Raw genomic sequence first — 23,836 nt, 5'->3', positions numbered from 1 at the left:
GGAATACCAGACCACCTGACCTGCCTCCTGAGAAATCTGTATGCCAGTCAAGAAACAACAGTTAGAACTGGACATGGAACAACAGACTGGTTCCAAATAGGGGAAGGAGTACATCAAGGCTATACATTGTCACCCTGCTTATTTAACTTAAATGCAGAGTACATCATGTGAAATGCCAGGTTGGATGAAACACAAGCTGGAATCAAGACTGCAGGAAGAAACATCAATACTCTCAAATACACAGATGATACCACCCTTCTGGCAGAAAGCAAAGAAGAACTAAAGAGAACTTTCCACTTGATGAAAGTGGAAGAGGAGAGTGAAGCAGTTGGCTTAAAACTCAACATTCAGAAAACTAAGATCATGGCTTCCCATCCCATTACTTCATGGCATTAAACAGTGAAACAATCGAAACCATGAGAGACTATATTTTGGGCTCCAAAATCACTGCAGTTGGTGACTGCAGCCATGAAATTAAAAGATGCTCCTTGGAAGAAAAACTTTGACCAACCTAGACAGCATATTACAAAGCAGAGACAATACTTTGCCAAAAAGGTCCATCTAGTCAAAGCTATTGTTTTTCCAGTAGTCATGTACCGAAGTGAGAGTTGAACTATCAAGAAAGCTGAGCACAGAATTGATGCTTTTCAACTGTGGTGTTGGAGAAGACTCTTGAGAGTCCCTTGCACTGCAAGGAGATCCAATCAGTCAATCCTAAGGGAAATCAGTCCTGAATATTCTTTGGAAGGACTGATGTTGAAGCTGAAACTCCATACTTTGGCCACTGATGGGAAGAACTGACATTTGAAAAGCTCCTGATGCTGGGAAAGATTGAAGGCAGGAGGAGAAGGGGATGACAGAGGATGAGATGTTTGGATGGTATCACTGACTTCATGAACATGAGTATGAGCAAGCTCCAGGAGTTAGTGATGGACAGGGAAGCCTGGCATGCTGCTCTCCATGGGGTTGCAAAAAGTCAGACACGACTGTGCAACTGAACTAAATTAGACTTATTTGAGCAAGCCACATTGAAGCTTTTAAGAAATCATAGAAAACCTGACTTTGGATTTATTATAAAGATGGTGGTAGCACATGGTAAGCACTGACTGGCTACTTTCATCCCTTGGTCCATTGTCTCTGTCTCAAGAACTTGTGAACTCTACATGAGTTCCTCCTGTACATGAACATCTAGGACATGAATTTCATCTGCCTTCAATGATGTATTGTGCCTATTTTCATTTTTTAAAATTATGCATTAAGTAATTGACAGGGCTCCTCTCTTTGGGTTGATTCCTAGGATACTCAGATACAAATACTTAACCAATTTCTAACAGAGACTATGAAAAATTATATTTTGTATCGGGGCATTAATTTTATACTTGGCTTTATCTTATAGCACTTAAACGCTGATTCTTCCTATTCTATCAACTTTCTCTTATTTTTATATTTTCTTTTTTATAACTCTACAGGTTACCTTGATTACTTTCGGGAAGAGAGAAGCAGTAAAGATTATGAAATCAGTGACTAGCTAAGCCAGCAAACAAATAAGTGCATGATAGTACTGAAGACATCAAAATTACTAAAATGAGGTTCAAACAGATGCACTTAGTATCACATGGATGATCTGGTGCTCTGTTCTGTTTTTCTCTGGAGTATTATCCTTCCTTGTTACTCAGTTATATTTCTACTTATTCTTTAACCGTCAGTTTTTCAGTACTTCATCGTTCATTGAGGTTTATCATGACTTTCACAGAGCATAAACTGCGATTGTTTTAATACGAGGGCCTAACCCATCAGGTTCAGGGTTGTTTTCTCTTTTGCAAGGAAACTTGGGAGAGTACTTCATAAATCTAAGCGGTTCTGTTTTTGTTATATGTCTGGAATGTCATATTTATTATTGTACAGAAATCTCAAAAAAAATGGCAGGAACACTAGTCATGATAGATTATTTTTACCAAGTTTAATTAGCAGAAGGAAAAGCTGCCAAAACAAATGGGAAGGGAATTGTTTTCTGTTGTTGTCCAAGGCCTTATTGTTAACCACAGAGTCACTGAAATATCCCCCATATCCTGCTGCCATCTTGTTGATTCTTTTAAACAAGCACTGAGTCAGAGAGAAATCATTTCTGTACTTCACGCAGAAAATACGTATGTTTTCTATCAAAAATTTGGGGAGATTATTTTTGTTTAGTTTAGAAGATTAATTTGCTAACATGTACAGTGTTTTTCTACACTGTAATTTGTTTTTAATTACACATGAATACCATATGTAGCTCATTGACACTCTTCGTTAATTCTTGAAAGTAAATTTACTCACCACTCATGTCATTTGTATCGTGTGTGTGTTCTTTGTTAAGTGATTCCTTTCTAATTTCTAAATAATTAGCTAATTAAGGGCATGATCCTGGGGTTCTCCTGCAAGAATAACACCCACTGGTTTGAAGACAGCAGGGTCTGCTTCTACTGTGGATCACAGTGCTGCCTCGTCTCATCCTGTTGGTTTTTCCTAATTAAAATCATATTCAGTTTTGCAAATGTTTACCTGTGAAAATAAACTTTTTAAACAAGCTTGTTCATTTCTGTACTACAAAGATGGTTAACTCACTCTTGGTAGATGGATTCTATTTAGCTTCATGATAAACAGTGATCACGGCATCCACAGTCCTGGCCAGCCACCTTGCAAACATCTGTAGTTGATCACAGGAGTAGCATCAAATCAGAACAAACACCCCAGCCCAGGGACACAGACCCTGCTACTAATAACAAAAAAGGAGAATGATAATAATAGCTCATACTTTTCTAGCACTTACTATACGCCAGACAATACTACACATACTATATATAACTCAGTTAATCATCACAAAAAACTGTCAAAGTTTATACATATCCTAATAACGGTGGGCTAATAAGCTCATTCAGAGAAGGCAATGGCACCCCACTCCAGTACTCTTGCCTGGAAAATCCCATGGACAGAGGAGCCTGGTAGGCTGCAGTCCACGGGGTCGCTAAGAGTTGGGCATGACTGAGCGACTTCACTTTCACTTTTCACTTTCATGCATTGGAGAAGGAAATGGCAACCCACTCCAGTATTCTCACCTGGAGAATCCCAGGGACAGGGGAGCCTAGTGGGCTGCCGTCTATGGGATTGCACAGAGTCGGACATGACTGAAGTGACTTAGCAGCAATAAGATCATTATTTTATTTAAAGGATATCACCTTTTCTGAAAATAACAGAAATATTTAAATATACTAGAAATACCAGTGTTGCACACTGACATGCCCAAGTGTGCTTGGTTCTGACCTGTTCTTTAACAAAAGATTTGAAAAGCAATAATGTAGCTTCTTCACTTATTTCATCAGTTGGTACGTTTTTAGTAAGGTGGACACAGTGCTGCATTTCTCAAAGTCAACCAACTGTCAGCTGTAAGGGGAGAACAGTTCCCCTTGTTCAACGGGGCCGATATAGAAGTATCTGTGTTTATCCCCTGTGAAAAAGACACACTGTGCTAATTAACTTTTGAATCCATTATTTTACATTGACATTATCATTTCTTAAGTTCAGGCCATTTTTGCTGCTTCTCATTTAAACCAATATGTTCTTGTGTGAGCTGGTCCCCCTTGTCTCTAGCCTCCCCTCCTTTCCTGGTTCTCTGTAAGAGGAATCTTCCAACAGCACTTCTCTGAGCAAGCAGCTCCCTGAGAGGAAAACCACAGGTAAGGACCAGAGTTTCCAGTTAAAAGAGCCCATGCCCTTCTAAGGTAGGACAGCTCCTTCACAGCTTGGCTCTACCCCATTGCAGGATTTTTCTCCCTCAGTCGCATGATAGCACCCTTCAAGTCATCTTTACTGGACTGTATTAAATTCATTAAATTGAGTTCACTAAATATTTCCCAGGTTATCCATCTCTTTGACTTTGCTTCTTCTCCCACTTCTATTAGGCAGTCCCCCTCCTCCCATCGTTGTAGTGACAGGCTACCACCTCCATGATTATCACCACCTCCTCCAGGAAGTCCTTCCTGAATACCACATTAGTAAAACTCTTCCTGCTTTGTGCTTTGATTCCCATATCTCAGTACTTACTGTTTTGTGATATATTCATTTATTGACATAAATAACCCATTACCTAATTAGGAAATCTTTGAGAGCAGGAATTTCCACAACCCCACCCACATAACACCTGTACTTGGCCTCAGTTCAATTAGTTCAGTCGCTCAGTGGTGTCCGACCCTTTGCAACTCTTGACCTACCATTGCCTTATTTTTCAGGGAGACCTCAGGGCCATGTGTGGATTAGAAGAGTTGTTGCCTCCCATGTGGACAGTATCCTCTCATTTTTATCTTTTTATGTCTGTTATCTTTTAATTACCCTTTATTTTACTTATAAGCAATTCTCAAGTAGTACATTAGTAGTACTACATTATTCAGCTTTTAGATAATAGCGAAACCTCAATAAAATGTAAACTTTTTAAACACATGAATCTTATCTTTGTTATCATTTATTTATTTTGTGCACTCTGCATACCAGAGTGCTTAAGAGTGTCTGTGGAGCCAGACAGTCTGGCTTCCAATCTCAACTGTGCTTGTCCTGAACTGTGTCGTCTTATTTAACTTCCCTGACCTCTGTAGGACATCTGTACAATGAGGGGAAAAAAAACACAACATTTCTATATCACAGGGTTGTTGTGAAGTGAAAGAAGGTGTGGACAACAGTTAGATCACACTGGGAGCAGAGTAAGCACTTTGAAAAACAGCTGTTTCTGATTGTGATGGTTGGGACCACTTTCTCGTCCTTTCTGCACCCCCATGCTCCCACACATCCTGTCTGGTCTGGGGCTCCTCATCATCCAGAGGTAATAAAAACACCCTGATGGCCTGACTAGAAGCTCCCAGAAGACATTCCCTATCAGTTCTAGATGAAATATATCGTGTGTTCAGTAGATCTCCCTGAGTGTGCAGAAGCACTTTTTCTTATATTATTTCTTAAGCTGGCTCCATCCCATCTCACTCTATCCCTTCCAAGTTGCTCATGCAAACTCCAAGAAAAGCCTGAACAAACAGGTAGGCTTTTCAACTTGTACCCTGAATGCACAACTAAATCCAAAGCTAATGAAGTTCGTTCAGATTAAAAGCACTTCATATGCCTAGGACAACTCTTTATATAATGCAGTTAGGGGTAGAAAATTCATGGTATTTCATGCCTACTTATATGCTTTTCATGTGAAAAGATACAGTATAATAAAAGTCGAGGATTACTCATGTTAATTTATTACATTTTGCTGATATAGTCACATCAAGGGCTTAAGAAATATACTTCAACAGCAGTATAAATGAAGGAAGGATGGTTTAAGACATGGTGCATAAATGCTCTCCTTCCTGCTGCTTTTAATGACACTTCATTTAGAAATATACCCTCTTTCACATGGATAACACTCTATTTTAGAGTTAGACTTCTAGAAAAAGAAACTATAAAATGCATTGTGCTGATTGTTTAGTAAAAAAATTTAACAAAATTACTCTCATACAAGTGAATTGAAATGTGACAAAAATGAAAGGTAGATACTCCATAATTCTGAAGACTATTAAATTTTAGAAGAAACCTATTAGACATACCAGTTTAATTTAACACATTTTTCCATAACAGGTAAATAAGAGCTCTATTTAATTTTAATTGGGTGCGTCTGGTGCCTTTGAAATGATAATTGGAACAATTTATATTTAAATAAAATCAGTTATAAATTTATACTAATATAAATAAATAAATTTATTAAAGAAATTAAATTAATACATATTAAATGAAAACAAAAATATATAATGTCTTCTCACTAGAGAAAAGGATCTTGGAAGTACTTCAATATGAACCAACACAAGGTACTGAGCACTTATATACACAAAATGCTAAGTTGTGTTGGGAAAGAACCAAAGCCCAGGAAATTGGCAATAAAATTATATATTTTATAAAACCATATATGCAGGTCAACTTAACTATATAAATCAGTACGTTACACAGATTAAATTAGGAGTGCAGATAATAAGTGCTAGAAGGACTCCGAGGAGAAAAACACTGCAGGGGTCTTGAAACAACTGCCAGTCTTCAAACAGTTATTCTTTGAGCAGAGAATAGGTTACATTTAATAAGCAGAGAAAAAGGATCTGATCTCTTCATAGTCATTCTGATGTCTGAAGAACAGTTTAAAGGCTTGAATATACTGGACACAGCAGAAACTAGTACAACATGGTAAATCAACTATACGCCAATAATTAATTTTAAAAAGACTGGATATTATAAAACCCCTAGAGGCAAAAATAGGCAGAACATACTGGGACATAAATCACAGCAATATCTGTTTAGAACCACCTCCTAGAACAATGGAAATAAAAACAAAAATAAACAAATGGGACTTAAAAGCTTTTTCACAGCAAAGGAAACCATAAACAAATGAAAAGACAACCTTCAAGATTCAATATACAAGGCATTAATCTCTAAAACATACAAATAGCTCTTAGAGTTCAATATAAAAACAAACAAATCAAAAAATGGGCAGAAAATCTAGACAGACATTTTTCCAAAAAAGACAAACAGATGGCCAAAAGGCACATGAAAAGATGCTCAATATCACTAATTATTAGAGAAATGCAGCTCATAACTACAATGAAGTATTATCTCATACCATTCAGACTAGGTATCATCAAAAAGTCTACAAGTTACAAATGCTGGAGAGGGTGTGGAGAAAAGGGAACCTTCCTATACCATTAGTGGGAGTATAAATTGATACAGCTACTATGGAGAATAGTATGGCGGTGTGCTTAGTCACTCAGTCATGTCCAACTCTATGTGACTCCATGGAGTTTAGCCCACCAGGCTTTTCTGTTCATGGAGATTTTCCAGGCAGGAATACTGGAGTGAGTTGCCATGCCCTCCTCCAGGGGATCTTCCCAACCCAAGGATCGAACCCAGGTCTCCTGCACAGGCAGATTCTTTAACTTCCGAGCCACCAGGAAGCCCAGAATAGTATGGAGTTTCCTTAAAAAAAAAACTAAAAACAGAGCTACCATATGATTTTTCAATTCCATTCCAGGGCATAGTGTTGGAAAAAACCATAATTCAAAAATAAATATGCACTCGAATGTTCACTGCAGCATTATTTATAATAAACAAGACAAAGAAGCAACCTAAATGTCCCCAACAGATGAACAGACAAAGAAGATATGATATAGATGTGTGTATATATACACAATGGAATATAATTCAGCCATGGAAAGAATGAAATAATGCTGTTTTCGGCAACATGGATGCAACCAGAGATTACCATACTAAGTGAAGTAAGTCAGGTCAAATCATATGCTATCACCTTTATTTGGAATCTGAAAGCATGATACAAATGAACTTGTATATAAGACCTACCACCATAAAAAACAAGCTTCCTGATGTTCAAGCTGGTTTTAGAAAAGGCAGAGGAACCAGAGATCAAATTGCCAACATCCGCTGGACCCTTGAGAAAGCAAGAGAGTTCCAGAAAAACATCTATTTCTGCTTTATTGACTATGCCAAATCCTTTGACTGTGTGGATCACAATAAACTGTGGAAAATTCTTCAAGAGATGGGAATACCAGACCACCTAACCTGCCTCTTGAGAAATCTATATGCAGGCCAGGAAGCAACAGTTAGAACTGGACATGGAACAACAGACTGGTTCCAAACAGGAAAAGGAGTACGTCAAGGCTGTATATTGTCACCCTGCTTATTTAACTTCTATGCAGAGTACATCATGAGAAACGCTGGGCTGGAAGAAGCACAAGCTGGAATCAAGATTGCCGGCAGAAATATCAATAACCTCAGACATGCAGATGACACCACCATTATGGCAGAAAGGGAAGAGGAACTAAAAAGTCTCTTGATGAAAGTGAAAGAGGAGAGTGAAAAAGTTGGCTTAAAGCTCAACATTCAGGAAACAAAGATCATGGCATCTGGTCTCATCACTCCATGGGAAATAGATGGAGAAACAGTGGAAACGGTGTCAGACTTTATTTTGGGGGGCTCCAAAATCACTGCAGATGGTGACTGCAGCCATGAAATTAAAAGACGCTTACTCCTTGGAAGAAAAGTTATGACCAACCTAGATAGCACATTGAAAAGCATAGACATTACTTTGCCGACTAAGGTCCGTCTAGTAAAGGCTATGGTTTTTCCAGTAGTCATGTATAGTTGTGAGAGTTGGACTGTGAAGAAGGCTGAGTGCTGAAGAATTGATGCTTTTGAACTGTGGTGTTGGAGAAGACTCTTGAGAGTCCCTTGGACTGCAAGGAGATCCAGCCAGTCCATTCTGAAGGAGATCAGCCCTGGGATTTCTTTGGAAGGAATGATGCTAAAGCTGAAGCTCCAGTTCTTTGGCCACCTCATGCGAAGAGTTGACTCATTGGAGAAGACTCTGATGCTGGGAGGGATTGGGGGCAGGAGGAGAAGGGGACGACCGAGGATGAGATGGCTGGATGGCATCACTGACTCGATGGATGTGAGTCTGAGTGAACTCCGGGAGTTGATGATGGACAGGGAGGCCTGGCGTGCTGTGATTCATGGGGTCACAAAGAGTCGGACATGACTGAGCGACTGAACTGAATTGAACCGAAGGGGAAAGGTGTGAGGAAGGATAAATTAAGAGTTGGAGTTTAACAGATACGATTATTACATATAAGATAGATAACCCATAAGGGCTTGCTATACAGCATAAGGAGATATACTCAATATTTTATAATAACCTATAAGAAAAATCTGAAAAAGAATATATATAAATGAATCACTTTGTTGTACACTTGAAACTAACATAGCCCTGTAAATCAACTATACTTCAAAAAAGAAAAGTAGATGAGATTTTCTAGACATTATATCTCTTTTCACTTGAAACATCCTATTACCTGTTTTTAATTGCTAGTGCTGATTTATTACCTCCTTTTAATTTAGGTGGTTTTTAGGTTTGTATCAGCTCTATCTGAAATCACACATTGGTGGACTGCTCATATCACTTTAAACTTTAGCTTGTTTTGTTATTTTAATTATTTCATCTCTTAGACCTCTGGCTGCAACTGTTTTGCTGGATGTATCAACAATTCTTAACCCTTTTTGTTCTTCTTTTCATTTTATTTCCTATATCTCACTTTCTCTTCTACCATATTGTTCTGAGCCTCTACTTTTACAATTTTCTTTTATGTTGTTTAACAAACACTTTCACAGTTAAATAAGGAATGGCTTCCTTTATATCATTTTTCAATATAAAGAAATTGAAGAAAAAGAAACAGGATTTAGATGCAACCAACATTCAGGTCAAATGATTTGAGAGGATAAGCATCCTAGCTATGCTGGGGAGAAGTCACTGGGCCATGAAATGACAGAGGTGTCAGATAGGATCACTTAGCTTTGGACAATCTGTATATTGTCAAGGCCGTATATTGTCACACTGCTTATTTAACTTATATGCAGGGTACTTCATGCGAAATGCCAGACTGGGTGAAGCACAAGATGGAATCAGTATTGCTCGGAAAAACATCAGTAACCTCAGATATGCAGATGACACCACCCATATGGCAGAAAGTGAAGGAAAATTAAAGAACCTCTTGATGAAAGTAAAAGAGGAGAGTGAAAAAGTTGGCTTAAACCTCAACATTCAGAAAACTAAGATCATGGCATTCCATCCCATCACTTTCGGGCAAATAGAAGGGGAAACAATGGAAACAGTGACAGACTTTATTTATTTGGCTCCGAAGTCACTGTAGATGGTGGCTGCAGCCATGAAATTAAAAGCTGCTTGCTCCTTGGAAGAAAAGTTATGATCAACCGAGACAGCATATCAAAAATCAGAGACAATACTTTGCCAAAAAACGTCTGTCTAGTCAAAGTTATGGTTTTTCCAGTAGTCATACCTGGATGTGAAAGTTGGACCACAAAGAAAGCTGAGTACTGAAGAATTGATGCTTTTGAACTGTGGTATTGGAGAAGACTCTTGAGAGTCCCTTGGACTGAAGGGAGATCAAACCAGTCAATCCTAAAGGAAATCAGTCCTGAATATTCATTGGAAGGACTGATGCTGAAGCTGAAGCTCCAATACTTCAGCCACCTGATCAAAGAACTGATTCATTTAAAAAGACCCTGGTGCTGGGAAAGATTGAAGGAAGGAGGAGAAGGGAATGACAGAATGAGATGGTTGGATGGCCTCATCGACTCAATGGACATGAGTTTGAGTAAGCTGTGGGAATTGGTTATAGACCGGGAGGCCTGGTGTGCTGCAGTCCATGGGGTCATGAGGAGTCAGACATGATTGGGTGACTGAACTGAACTAGGCTTTGGACAGTTTTAGCAACAAGACTAACTCATGATTTTTTAAAAAATTTTCTTTGGTCACATCTAATTTCTCTTCCATTTTGTAAGAAGATTGCTCTTTCTCATACTAAAAGTATATTACCCCTCTTTTGAATATTATCTATTAGACCACCCCCCAGACCCTCAGCCACCCCCCCCCTGCCAAGTTATATTCCAAAGAAGCTGTATAGTAACTAAAAGTGAAAGCCTTGGAGTCATACAAAACCTTTGTGACTGTGTACAAATCACAGCTCCATCTCCAACTGACTGGCCTTAGGCTAGTCTCACTTTCTGCCTACCTCACTTACACAGTTATAATGAGGAGTAAACAGAATGAGCCATGGAAATTTTCATAGTACAGATGATGCTGTGTTTTAGTATTTGTAGAGGTAATCATTTTGCAGAGGACCAGCACAGTAGGAGTGAAGGAGAGAAAGACAGAAAAAGATTAAGATTGAAATTTGAAGGAACTGATCCATGAGATCTTAGAGACTGGAAAAACTGAAATTTATAGGACAGATCAGCAAGGTAGTTTGTAAGGCTGAATACAGGCAGGATTAGTATGTTAGTTTCTTGAGGCAAAATTTCCAGCCTTCAATCTTCCTAGGAAACCTCAGTTTTTCTCCTCACCTCAACTGATTGGGTGGGACCCATCCACATTAGGAATGAGGATAATCATACTTACACATCTTCACAACAAAATCTAGACTAGAGTTTGACCAAAACACTAGACCTCGTAGCCTAGCCAACTTGATACATAAAGTTCACCCTGATAGTATTATTACTAAGGAATAGACCTGACTTCTTAGCAATTACTTGAAAACATGCTCTTCATGACTCTATGCTGTTCATAGACCACCTCTCTCTTTATTCTGAAACGATCTCTCTCTACTTACCTGCACGTAAACTTGTACTAATCTAGGTTTCAGGTAATTCTTGACTGTGTTGACAATTATTGCCAATTCTTGACTTGTGCGTGCTCAGTTACTTCAGTCATGTCCACCTCTGTGCAACACTATGGACTGTACCCTGCCAGGCTCCTCTGCCTATGGGATTCTCCAAGGCAAGAACACTGGGTTGGGTTGCCAATCCCTCCTCCAGGGGGTCTCCCCAAGCCAGGGATTGAACCTGCAGCATCTCATGCATCTTTTGTATCGCAGGAAGATTCTTTACTGTTGAGCCACCCAGGAAGCCCAATTCTTGACTACTAGAAGGAATTACCTTCAACTAGACTGTCCTTGGGCTTCCCTGGTGGCTCAGACGGTAAAGCATCTGCCTGCAATGCGGGAGACCCGGGTTCGATTCCTGGGTCAGGAAGATCCCCTGGAGAAGGAAATGGCAATCCACTCCAGCACTCTTGCCTGGAAAATCCCATGGACGGAGGAGCCTGATAGGCTACAGTCCATGGGGTCGCAAAGAGTCAGACACGACTGAGCGACTTCACTTTCACAGACTGTCCTTACTACTCCAGGCATAATCTAGCACATCCCCTGTATTCAAATCATGCTTTGTGCAGTCCTCTTGAAAGCAATGCAATGTTCTCTATCTTTGTATTCTCAGCACACACAGTATAGAGTAAAAAAAAAATGGAATGTTTGAATTAAACCTCAGTGAATATTTAAATAAAAAGTGATGGAAAGAAAAGGGGAAGAAAGGAAGCAAAGAAAGAGTAAAGAAGCAAAGGAAAAAAGAAGTTCAGTTCAGTTGCTCAGTCGTGTCCGACTCTTTGTGACCCCATGAACTGCAGCACACCAGGCCTCCCTGTCCATCACCAACTCCCAGAGTTCACTCAAACTCACGTCCATCCAGCCATCTCATCCTCGGTCGTCCCCTTCTTCTCATGCCCCCAATCCCTCCCAGCATCAGAGTCTTTTCCAATGAGTCAACTCTTCGCATGAGGTGGCCAAAGTACTGGAGTTTCAGCTTTAGCATCATTCCTTCCAAAGAAAACCCAGGACTGATCTCCTTTAGAATGGATTGGTTGGATCTCCTTTCAGTCCAAGGAACTCTCAAGAGTCTTCTCCAACACCACCATTCAAAAGCATCAATTCTTTGCTGCTCAGCTTTCTTCACAGCCCAACTCTCACATCCATATATGACCACTGGAAAAACCATAGCCTTGATTAGACGGACCTTTGTTGGCAAAGTAATGTCTCTCCTTTTCAATATGCTATTTGGTTGGTCATAACTTTCCTTCCAAGGAGCAAGTGTCTTTTAATTTCATGGCTGAAGTAAAATATTAATTTCTTTCTATGATCTGCTCTTGGACATCTTTGGTTGCCAACATTTTTCACCTTTCCTTCGTGACTGGGAGTGATGAAAGATGATAAGGTATTTGTATACAGTCTTCTCTGTCATGAAAATTAAGCAATATATGCTACATATATATGGGTATATGCAACATAAGTATTGCATTTAAAACCACCACAGAACTAAAGATTTTGTGGTGGAATCTGACACTGAGATAGAAATGGATTGAGACTAGAATTTTTATAAGCAAATTTCTGTTATCAGTCTTTATTTTTTAGTTATCCCATCCTGTGTCACATGTGTTTATATTTAATGTGAGAATCAACATCAGGCCACAATATCTATCTTGTCAATGCCTTCATGCAATAATTCTTGAATATCCTACAAGTAAGAGGTCATTAGAACCATTTTCTGAAATGATGTTATCATGTCTCACATGGAAAGACATCACTTATGGGTAGATAATTCATGCTGCTGCCTTCTGAATGGCAAGGGATTCTCAACAATCAGTTTAAAACATGATGCTCTTGGACCCTATGTAGTTGATTATGACACAATAGGAATCAAACTCTGGATCTTTTTTATTTCCAAAGGAGGTAGCCCAACATGAAGAATGTGGGCTCTACAGTGAGAAAGCATAGGGTACCCTTATTTTAAATTATTATTCCACATCTGCAGAAAAATGATGGACTAAACACCCATTGGGAATTATACTGGAGAAAGGAATAGCTACCCACTCCAGTGCTCCTGCCTGGAGAATCCCATGGACAGAAGAGCCTGGCAGGTTACAATTCATGGGGTCGCAAAGAGTCAGACATTACTGAGTGACTAAGCATGCGTGCACACACACCCAAGATGGACAGGTCATGGTGGACAGTTTTGACAGAATGTGGTTCACTAAAGAAGGGAATGGCAAACCACTTCAGTATTCTTTCCTTGAGAACTCCATGAAAGTATGAGAAGGCAAAAAGATAGGACACTGAAAGATGAACTCCCCAGGTCAGTAGATGCCCAATATGCTACTGGAGAAGAGTGGAGAAATAACTCCAGGAAGAGATGGAGCCAAAGCAAAAACAGTGCCCAGCTGTGGATGTGACTGGTGATAGAAGTACAGTATGAAGCTGTAAAGAACAATATTGCATAGGAACCTGGAATGTTTGTCTGTGAATCAAGGCAAATTGGAAGTGGTCAAACAGGAGATGGCAACAGTGGTCGTCATTTTTGGAATCAGTGAACTAAAATGGACCAGAATGGGCAAATTTAACTCAGATGAACATTATATCTACTATTGTGGGCAAGAATCCTTTAGAAGAAATGGAGTAGCCCTCATAGTCAACAGGAGCCCAAAATTCAGTTCTTGGGTGCAATCTCAAAAAAACCAGAATGATCTTTGTTCATTTCCCAGGCAAACCATTCAACATCACAGTAATCCAAGCCTATGTCCCAACCACTATTGCTGAAGAAGCTGAAATGTAATGGTTCTATGAAGACCTAATAAGACCTTCTAAACTAACACCCAAAAAAGATGTCCTTTTCATGCACACACACACCACAATATAATTAAAGATGCAAGTTTAGTCTTAAAGAAAAAGAAATTAATGACTAAGGCAACAAGCAAATGGAAATTTTTTGTTTTTTTTTCTTTGAAACTTAGAATTAAGGTCCAGCTTCAAGTGTTATTTTCAGCCCAGTTAGCCTATTTAAAATAAAAAAGTAATGCTCTCTCCTTTATTATTCTTTATAATATTCTGAATTCTGTTGAGGTGACTTAATAGAACAGTGATACAGAAAGCTAAGCCCTGAGAAGTCACCAAGAACATGGAAAACACACACAATGGGAGGGGAGAGGGACAGATCATTTCCCTTTCTGGGACCATGGAAATAGCATCATAAATATATTACATTTAGCTCCATTTTTTTCAGTCACATTGGTCCTTTTACACTATTTTTTTTTATCTGAAATGAATTCATGTTTTAATTGTTGATTTTGTTTTCATTGTTAATTGGGTTGGCTTTCTTCCTTTGCATGAGATTTCTTCATTTGTTTTAGAATTTGGGTTTTCAAGAGCATTTTGTGTAGGGTTTTTTTGGTTTGTTTGGTTGGATTTAGTTTTTTTGGTTTGATTTTCTTTTTCTTTCTCTTGGCTTAGTTCATGGTCACAAAATTTGTTCATCTTCTGCTTCCCTAAACCCATCATTTGCATAAAACCATCATTTGAGCAGCCTGGATTCTAGCCTCCTTTATGAGCTGAGCTCTGGGCATGCCCTGTTTCAAGCAGTAGTGGGGGACCATGAGAACTGAGCCCCTACATCTACAGCCAGCTTCTGACTCAGGAGCCCCAAACTCATTGACATTCAGCCACACTTTCCAATTTGAATTCATCTTTCTTTTCTGGCCCAAGATGATGTTTGCTTTGCTTTTGAGCCAAGCTTTGTGTTGCTGTTTTTTTTTTTTTTTTCTTCCATCTTATCTTTCAATGTCAAATGTTAAGAGCAGAGACATTCTTCAAAACATCTACTGATACTGCCACTGTGACAGGATGTCCCAAGGGTTCTTACACTATCAAGAGTTCTTGAGTATTGAGTCAGAGACTGAAAACAGTTAAACACCCTTCAATGATTCAGTGGTTCTCAAATTTTCACACTCCCAAGGATCACTACAGACTTTGTTACAAGGTAGATTCCCAGACTCCACCTCTAGAGATTCCAATGCAGTATGTTTGGAGTCTTAATAATCAATCTAAGTGATCTGGTCTGTTCCAACAACTGGATAATTAATAGGTTCTCAGAAACCAATAGCTAGAGTACATTACGACACGAGTATAAATAGGATTGGTCACTGTGGCAGAGAACTCTGTCCCTGGGCACTGGGTATCTGCTTGTGTGAGCCTCCAAAACTCACATCATTATGTGAAGAAAGGGAAGACAGAATGTTCTAATGAATGTAGGTCTGATGGGAGAAAAAGAGAGCAACATGACTAGCACGTCCAAGAGAGTTCTATGTAGCATAGCTCCCAGGAGGAAATCTCAGGTCGAATGTATAACAGAAAGGTAAAAAAAAAAATATGGGGTTAATGTGGTTTGTCCTACTAATTAAGCATCTTACTGCTACTGTACTTAAGAGTGTTTATCTTATATTCTGGAAATTTCCATGAGTACTGGAAAAGCAGGAAGGGAATGTGCCACTGAATAATATTTTGTGAAATAATTCATTTGTGGGAATTAAAATTGGATGGATTACGGTGTTAAATTTATACTAAAAAGAAGTTGGCTGAGAAACGGCTAAATGACAGTGATATATCTGTGAAGAAACAGGAGATAATAGGTGGCTGATGATTTCTTAACTGTACTGATGTCAAAGTTCTTCACTACCAGGAAAATAGCAAAAAGGTTTTTTAATCCATTTACACATCACTTTGTATCACAAAGTGGCCTGGTGTACTGCAGTCCATGGGGTCACAAAGAGTCAGACATGACTGGATGACTAAATAATAACAGCAGCTATATTGGAAATTATGAAATGAGTAACTAGTGTCTCAGGGTCTTTTGGCTTACAGCATGAAGCAGTTCCGGTGCCATACCATGAAATGTTAGTACAGAGAAATGGTACTTTGACAAGTTGAGAATTGACACATTAGATAATTTTGCATGTTTGTGTGTTTAAATATGCATGTATCCCTTTGCCAAAAGATGTGTCAAAGTGTTCTAAAGTTGAGCACACTGTGATTCCTTCACAAAACAGACCTTAACTGCTACAAAAATTCCACTATGGCTTCTACTCTCTAAATCATCTTACTACTTAAATGGAAGAAAAGACCAAAAACTTGCCTGCTTTTTCTGCTGCAGGCTTGTGGGCAGCTTGCCATTTATGGAAAACGTAGAGCAGTTCTTCCATAGCTCTAGCTGGAATCTCCACTGGGGCACAGGTACACTTCAGATGAATGAAACTATGATCCTATCACAGAAGTTCAGGCTGCAGAAAGATAGGGCAACAGGTATTTTATAACTTGGTTTTATATTTTTCCTTTGTGATACTCCCAGCTGAAAGAAACTGAACATGGCCATGTGTAAAAGGAAGATCTGAATGAAAGGAACAGTTTATGTAGTGAATCTACATTGGGAGAATTTCAATTTATAGAAAGATACATTTTGAAGACTGCTCTCTAGGAATATGTAGTCAAAAAATTGATTTGAAAGATTATAGACTTTTTAGTACAGTCAACACAATGCTTAAGACAGGAAAATTTACCTGATGTATTAAGAAATGTGTATCATCTTTAACCAGAAAAATACTACTTGCACTCCAAAACAATTTTTTAACCAGCAATATACTTCTGATAACTTTTAAAAAATGAATATAGCAATGTTCTAAGGAAGTCTCTGTTCAGTAACCAAGAAAGCGAAAAGTAAAATTAGAGAATAGAGCCTATCTTTCGAGAGACTAATTTGAAAAATGTGGTGTCCAGATATAAACACATCAGGCTAAAATACTGATAATCATGAGTGTAGTGTGAGAGCAACTTCAATGGAGAGGCAATACAGCTCAGCAGCTAATATATGAGATTTCCAGGTTAGATCTTGGATCAACTGGGTTCAGGCTCTATCCTTGTACTTGCTATATGACCTTGAACATCATAGCATTCTTTCTCATCTGCATAAAATAATTTTTCCAAATAATCAGCACAGAGCCTTCCCTCTGGCTCCCTCAGAAGTGCTGAGGAGCAGGGGCATGGGTAGTGAAGGGTGGGAGAGGTGATTGTGGTACAGAGCAGGGATGAGAAGGCTGAAGAAATTAAACACACTATGTTATGTACAAGGTCCTATTCTAGGTATCAGATATCAAAATACAATTGGTGAATGGTCCAAAACCCAGTAGGTATGAAATACATTGTGGTGGACAAGGGGATTCACGGCCTAGATCCCCAACAACACAGTCGTCGCTCAGATGCTAGGCGTGCTGTCTCTAGGCAACCTCCAGCTGTCAGGACTCAAGGTTTACCTTTCCTGAGGCAGCCCATATCCAGTGACTGATGAAGGCAGACATACGAAGGTCTGGCCTTTCCAGCTTGGGACGTATATACCAGGGTGGACCCAAGCTTTGGGAGCCTTTAATACACTTCATCTTCTCCCCTGCCTACTTCCTCCCCATCCCTTCCATGATTGTTGATCCCTAATAAGCATCCTGTACCCTAAATTTGTCTCAATCTCAAGTTCTGGAGAACGAGCAAGATCTATGACACCGAGTACACTTTCTAGCAGCAGTCCAGTGATCTGAGATCCTGCAAAGCAAGCATATGAGACACAGACCAAATGCAACTCCAAAGGAGAAAGTTTGTGAGGTTCATAAAGCAACATAGTATTATAAAAGCTCTTGTGAATCTTCGTCCAAATGCTCATGGTGCAGAATTTTTACAAGGTAACATCTCTATGTGCAGGCTATAAAAACAGTGGCCAGAACCACAAACAAAAGGATGGTCCTGAGACAGAGATGAATGGATGCTATTGTTGTGGCAATCATTTTGAGAAATCTTTCCCAATAGCAGTGATAGATTTGCATGGGCTCATTACATTCCATTTTTTGTCTTCTGCCATTGCATTCTTTTCCCGTTTTATGTTTCCAAGTTAAGCATTTGCTAGGAGGCATACTGGGCTGAGGGTGTAATCTCTGACCAAGGAACTTAGCGATAACTGATGACCTATTTTGTGATTATCCTTCAGGGTGAGCTAATCATAGGTGATGGCACAGCTGTGTCAAAAATATCTCCATTGAGACTTTTTATTTTGGAGATTCCCTGCCAGGCTGTGGCAGAATATAGTAACTGTTGCTATTATTATATAAATTATGAAAAATTTAACAAAACATATGTGTATCTAGCCAACAGTGTGACCCAGAAGGACTTGGACCTCTTCTACTTGTTTAATATAGCAGAATACAATCCAAGTCAGAGAGTAATATAGGATCAGGAATACTAAGGTAAGTCATCAAATATCAGAAGTCAAGATTGGGTAGTCAGGCTGAGTTTAGCAAGGTAAATATCTTTTTTTTTTTTAACAAAGCAGAAGATAAGAAGCAAGTTCAGGAATGTAAAAACTAAATTATGTCACCAAAACAAATTCAAGGTTGAGAATCCTGGGAGGTAAGTAAAGAGGGATGGGGAAACACTGTATCAAATATCAACAGGCAGGTCAAAGTAATCATAAGAGTAATATGATAATAATAATAATAAGAAGAAGAATGGCATCTAAGAAGCATTTGCTATGTGCTGTCCATTGAGGTAAGCAGTCTACAAGAAGGAGGTAACTACAATTATTACCCTTATTTCACTAGGTTTGGAGAGGTTAAGAAACTGGCTCAGTCATACAACTAATGAGGAGTGGAAGCAGGATTTTAATCCATGAACACATTCCAGAAGCCATGCCATTAACTATTATGCATCATTGTCTCTCCACGGAGCAGCTCAATAAATAGAACACCAGGAGAGAAAAGAAAGTGTGCTAGGGAATTTCTAACAATTGGTTCTACCTGATAGTGTTTTTCTCATCCAATAAGGCTTTACAGACTAACCCTTTAAAGATGGGTTAACTTATCCAGACAGAAAATACCTCTAAATTGGTCAACATTAAATGATACTTTAGTCTGCATATATAAGTACCACTTTTACAAAAAGTGAAATATTGATCAATTTTCATTACAGGGACTTCCTTGGTGGTCCAGTAGCTAAGACTCTGTGCTCCCAATGCAGGGTGCCTGGGTTTGATCCCTGGTCGGGTAACTAGATCCCACATATTACAGTCAAAACTCCAGATGCTGCAACTAAACATCCTGAATGTTGCTAATAAAACCAGGCGTAGCCAAATAAATAAATATTTTAAAAAGTTATTCACTGCACAAAATCACTATTTGCATCATTCACATTCAATGAGTTAAGGGCATTTCTACAGTAATATAGGATAATTGTAGATATATACATGTGTTATACATAAGATATGCTACATAATATTGGAGAAGGCAATGGCACCCCACTCCAGTACTCTTGCCTGGAAAATCCCATGGACAGAGGAGCCTGGTGGGCTGCAGTCCATGGGGTTGCTAACAGTTGGGCACAACTGAGTAACTTCACTTTCACTTTTCACTTTCCTGCATTGGAGAAGGAAATGGCAACCCACTCCAGTGTTCTTGCCTGGAGAATCCCAGGGACGGGGGAGCCTGCTGGGCTGAGAAATAACTACATACCATCCATTACAAAATTACTATACTCATATAAAATAAGTTAAATTATTTAGGGTGGGATTCTACCATGATATTTGATATTTTCAGTATCAAAGTGGATAAAATTCTTCACCAAATACAGTTTAAAAAATTTATCTAAAATAAGTCTATTCTAGATCTTCCTTTCTCTTGGAACAACTGCATTCCATTGATCCTCTTTCTTACAACTTACAACGTTCTTTCCTCAAGCACCTAACTCCAGCACTGTTTTATCATGGAAAAAAGTGATGGTATTGTCCAAAATGAAATTGTCCCTCCATTAGCCAGTCAGGCATTCACATAAAATGTAAAAAGAACATACTAGGATGACCTTAATTCAGGGTCAGCTGATCTATTCCAACCCACACAGACTCTTCCTGTGTGTGTGTGTGTGTGTGTGTGTGTGTGTGTGAGTGTCTTGGGGGTGAGAATGAAGTTTCAGAGATGCCTTCATTATTTCACTTCACTCATCCCTTCTTTTATTTGGATTCCTGGGGTCCCTCTAGGGATTGCCTCTTGCAGTGATACACAGCCTCCCTGGTCCCTTCTGTTCCCACTGGTCCCCCACGCCATGGCTCCTCAGTCTTAACCCCCATTTGCCTTAATCCCCACCCTCCCACATACACATACATTCCTCACCCCACCCAGTCACCACTGAGAGTTGTGGACATGCTTTCCTGAGTTCAACTTACTGCCTCTTAGCCACAGCGGTTCCAGATCCTACCCAGCAGTTCTCTGATGAGCTATTAACACCCAAGCGGATAGCATGGCTCCAACAGATTACTACTAATAAAAGAGCACCTGTCTTATTAAGCTCAGAGCTGTCTCTGCCTGAGCTGCGCCTGTGATGTGGGTGTCACATATTGTCACTATTAAATATTGTCTTGAGTCACTATAAATAGGCTCTGTACTAAGCAGCAACCATAACAATTGCTTAAAAACAAATGAAGAGTCTCTATGAATTAAAAACTCAGGGAGATTACTGCTTAATTATTTTATAATCACCTGTAGGGGGGCCTGAGGGTGGGTGAGGTCTACACTTACAAATTGTAAACTTTGTGCAAAAGCTAGCTTTAAAAATATGTTTAAAAGTAAAAATAATGTTTTAGATTAAAAAATCAGTAGAATTGTTTTAATTAGAGAAAACATCATATAATCATTATCATTAGTCACTCATCTGCAAATGGACGAAAAAGGAAAAGTTAGTCTATGAGATCACTGATATTATTTCTGCTGCTAAGATATTATGATAATAAAATGCTTTGTGAGTGTTGCTTAAATACTAGCAAAAAAGAAATTCAGAGAACCTAATGTATTTAGCCTATTCAATTTTTTTTTCAATTATTTTCTATTTTGGAACTGTTGAAATGAATTACTATGTAATAGCTTTTTGTATTATGTAATAGCTGACTTTATTAGAAACCACCTTATGGTTTCTGGTGAACATTTGCCCATATTGTGAAGTCATCATATAATCTGGCACAGTGGATACCTTATAGTTAGAAAAAATTTAGGACTACAGGCATATTACAGCTCATAACTAATATATTTTGGCAAAGAAATGTTTAAATGTTTATTCTTGTTTTATTAAAAATCATATATTTACAGCAGACCAGCAAGGTGTTGAGACTGTATTTGTTTTATAACAAAAAGTCACTACAGTGCCATATTTTTCTCAAACTAGAGTGTTACTTTAGAAGGCTATATTCACAAGAACATAAATATCTTAGTGGAAAATTTCTAATGCAAATTGTATATAATAACTTCAAATTGTACATAAAGAATAAAATTTTTCCTATCAGACAATACTATCTTGCCACATTCAGATATAAAGTTGAAAATTAGATCTTTATGCTATCAAGAGGCTAGTGATAGCATAATGAAAACTCAGCTATAATAGTACAAACCTTCATAATTATGCTGATACAAACATGATAATAAAAACATACTAATATTATATAAACATTATAATGTTTACATGCCTGGGAACAAAGTGTACTGTACAAATAGAACACTTGGATGTGTGTTTTAGAAGAGTATCTCATTATGTTAAATGAGAAGAATACAGTTAAAACACTGTACATCATTTTGAAAATTATCCTGGAGTTCTCTAATATGATTTTTATGTCTTGCTCATATAAATTATTTTATTTTCTGATAGCTCTTCAGTATGGGAGAATAAGGTCCATGAATTTGCTGCATGAAACCTTTGAAAAATAAGAGGTGTCTAAGAATCTCTGAGAGAGCTGATTTATGATGGGATTCTTTTACTAAATTTCTAAGTTTATGTGAATTAATATTTAATATGAAAGTGAAAGAGGAGAGTAAAAAGTTGGCTTAAACCTCAACATTCAGAAAACTAAGATCATGGCATCTGGTCTCATCACTTCATGGCAGATAGATGGGGAAACAGTGTCAGACTTTATTTTTTGGGGCTCCAAAATCACTATAGATGGTGATTGCAGCCATGAAATTAAATGACGCTTACTCCTTGGAAGGAAAGTTATGACCAACCTAGATTGCATATTAAAAAGCAGAGACATTGCCAAAAAAGGTCCGTCTAGTTAAGACTATGGTTTTTCCAGTGGTCATGTATGGATGTGAGAGTTGCTCTGTGAAGAAAGCTGAGCACCGAAGAATTGATGCTTTCAAACTGTGGTGTTGGAGAAGACTCTTGAGAGTCACTTGAACTGCAAGATCTAACCAGTCCATCCTAAAGGAGATCAGTCCTGGGTGTTCATTGGAGGGACTGATGCTGAAGCTGAAACTCCAATATTTTGGCCACTTGATGCGAAGAGGTGACTCATTGGAAAAGACCCTGTTGCTGGGAGGGATTAGGGGCAGGAGGAGAAGGGGACGACAGAGGATGAGATGGCTGGATGGCATCACCAACTTGATGGACGTGAGTCTGAATGAACCCAGGGAGTTGGTGATGGACAGGAAGGCCTGGTGTGCTGTGATTCATGGGGTCACAAAGAGTCGAACACGACTGAGTGACTGAAATGAACTGAACTGAACTGAATGAAAACAAGAAAAGTTATTTCAGTTGATAAAGTTGCTAAGACATTTCAGAAATGTGAATGTCTGTTAACTTAATTGTGTATAATTTTTCTGAGATTCTACCTGATACTCTAAACAGTTTGCAAAGTCTGATTTTTACTGTGAATGAAACAAAACTCTTGCTATTTTAACTAGTTTATATTCTAGTGGAGGGAGATGTTATACATGAATTAAAAATAGATATTGCATTAATATTCCATTAATCACAAAATCACAAATTTCCTACTGAAAAGAGACAGAATAACTATATTAAACAGAATATATTCTCATTCTCAAAGTCAATTTTTATTTTAATACTTAACCCAAGGTATTCTTATTTTACAGTAGTGATGCTAAGACCCAGAGATGTTAAAATATTTGACCAGAATATGAGGCAAGGCCAGGGGTTTTAGTCACTTAATATCATCTAATATGAGGTCCATGTTTTAAAAATAATTCTGAAGCAATATATAATATAAAAGTGTGGGTAAAAATCATAAAGCAAGAATTTAAAACAGAAGATGCTATAAATGACATGAATAAGAACAAGGGTAGGGAAAATGTCTCTTGATGAAAGTGAAAGAGGAGAGTGAAAAAGTTGGCTTAAGCTCAACTTTCGAAAACTAAGATCATGGCATCTGGTCCCATCACTTCATGGGAAATAGATGGGGAAACAGTGGAAACAGTGAGAGACTTTATTTTGTGGTGGCTCCAAAATCACTGTAGATGGTCACTGCAGCCATGAAATAAAAAGACGCTTACTCCTTGGAAGGAAAGTTATGACCAACCTAGACAACATATTAAAAAGCAGAGACATTACTTTGCCAACAAAGGTCTATCAAGTCAAGGCTATGGTTTTTCCAGTAGTCATGTATGGATATGAGAGTTGGTCCATAAAGAAAGCTGAGCACCGAAGAATTGATGCTTTTGAACTGTAGTGTTGGAGAAGAC

Source organism: Capricornis sumatraensis, chromosome 5 (assembly GCF_032405125.1).
Source record: "Capricornis sumatraensis isolate serow.1 chromosome 5, serow.2, whole genome shotgun sequence".
Taxonomy (NCBI): Eukaryota; Metazoa; Chordata; class Mammalia; order Artiodactyla; family Bovidae; genus Capricornis; species Capricornis sumatraensis.
This window is presented reverse-complemented; position numbering follows the sequence as displayed.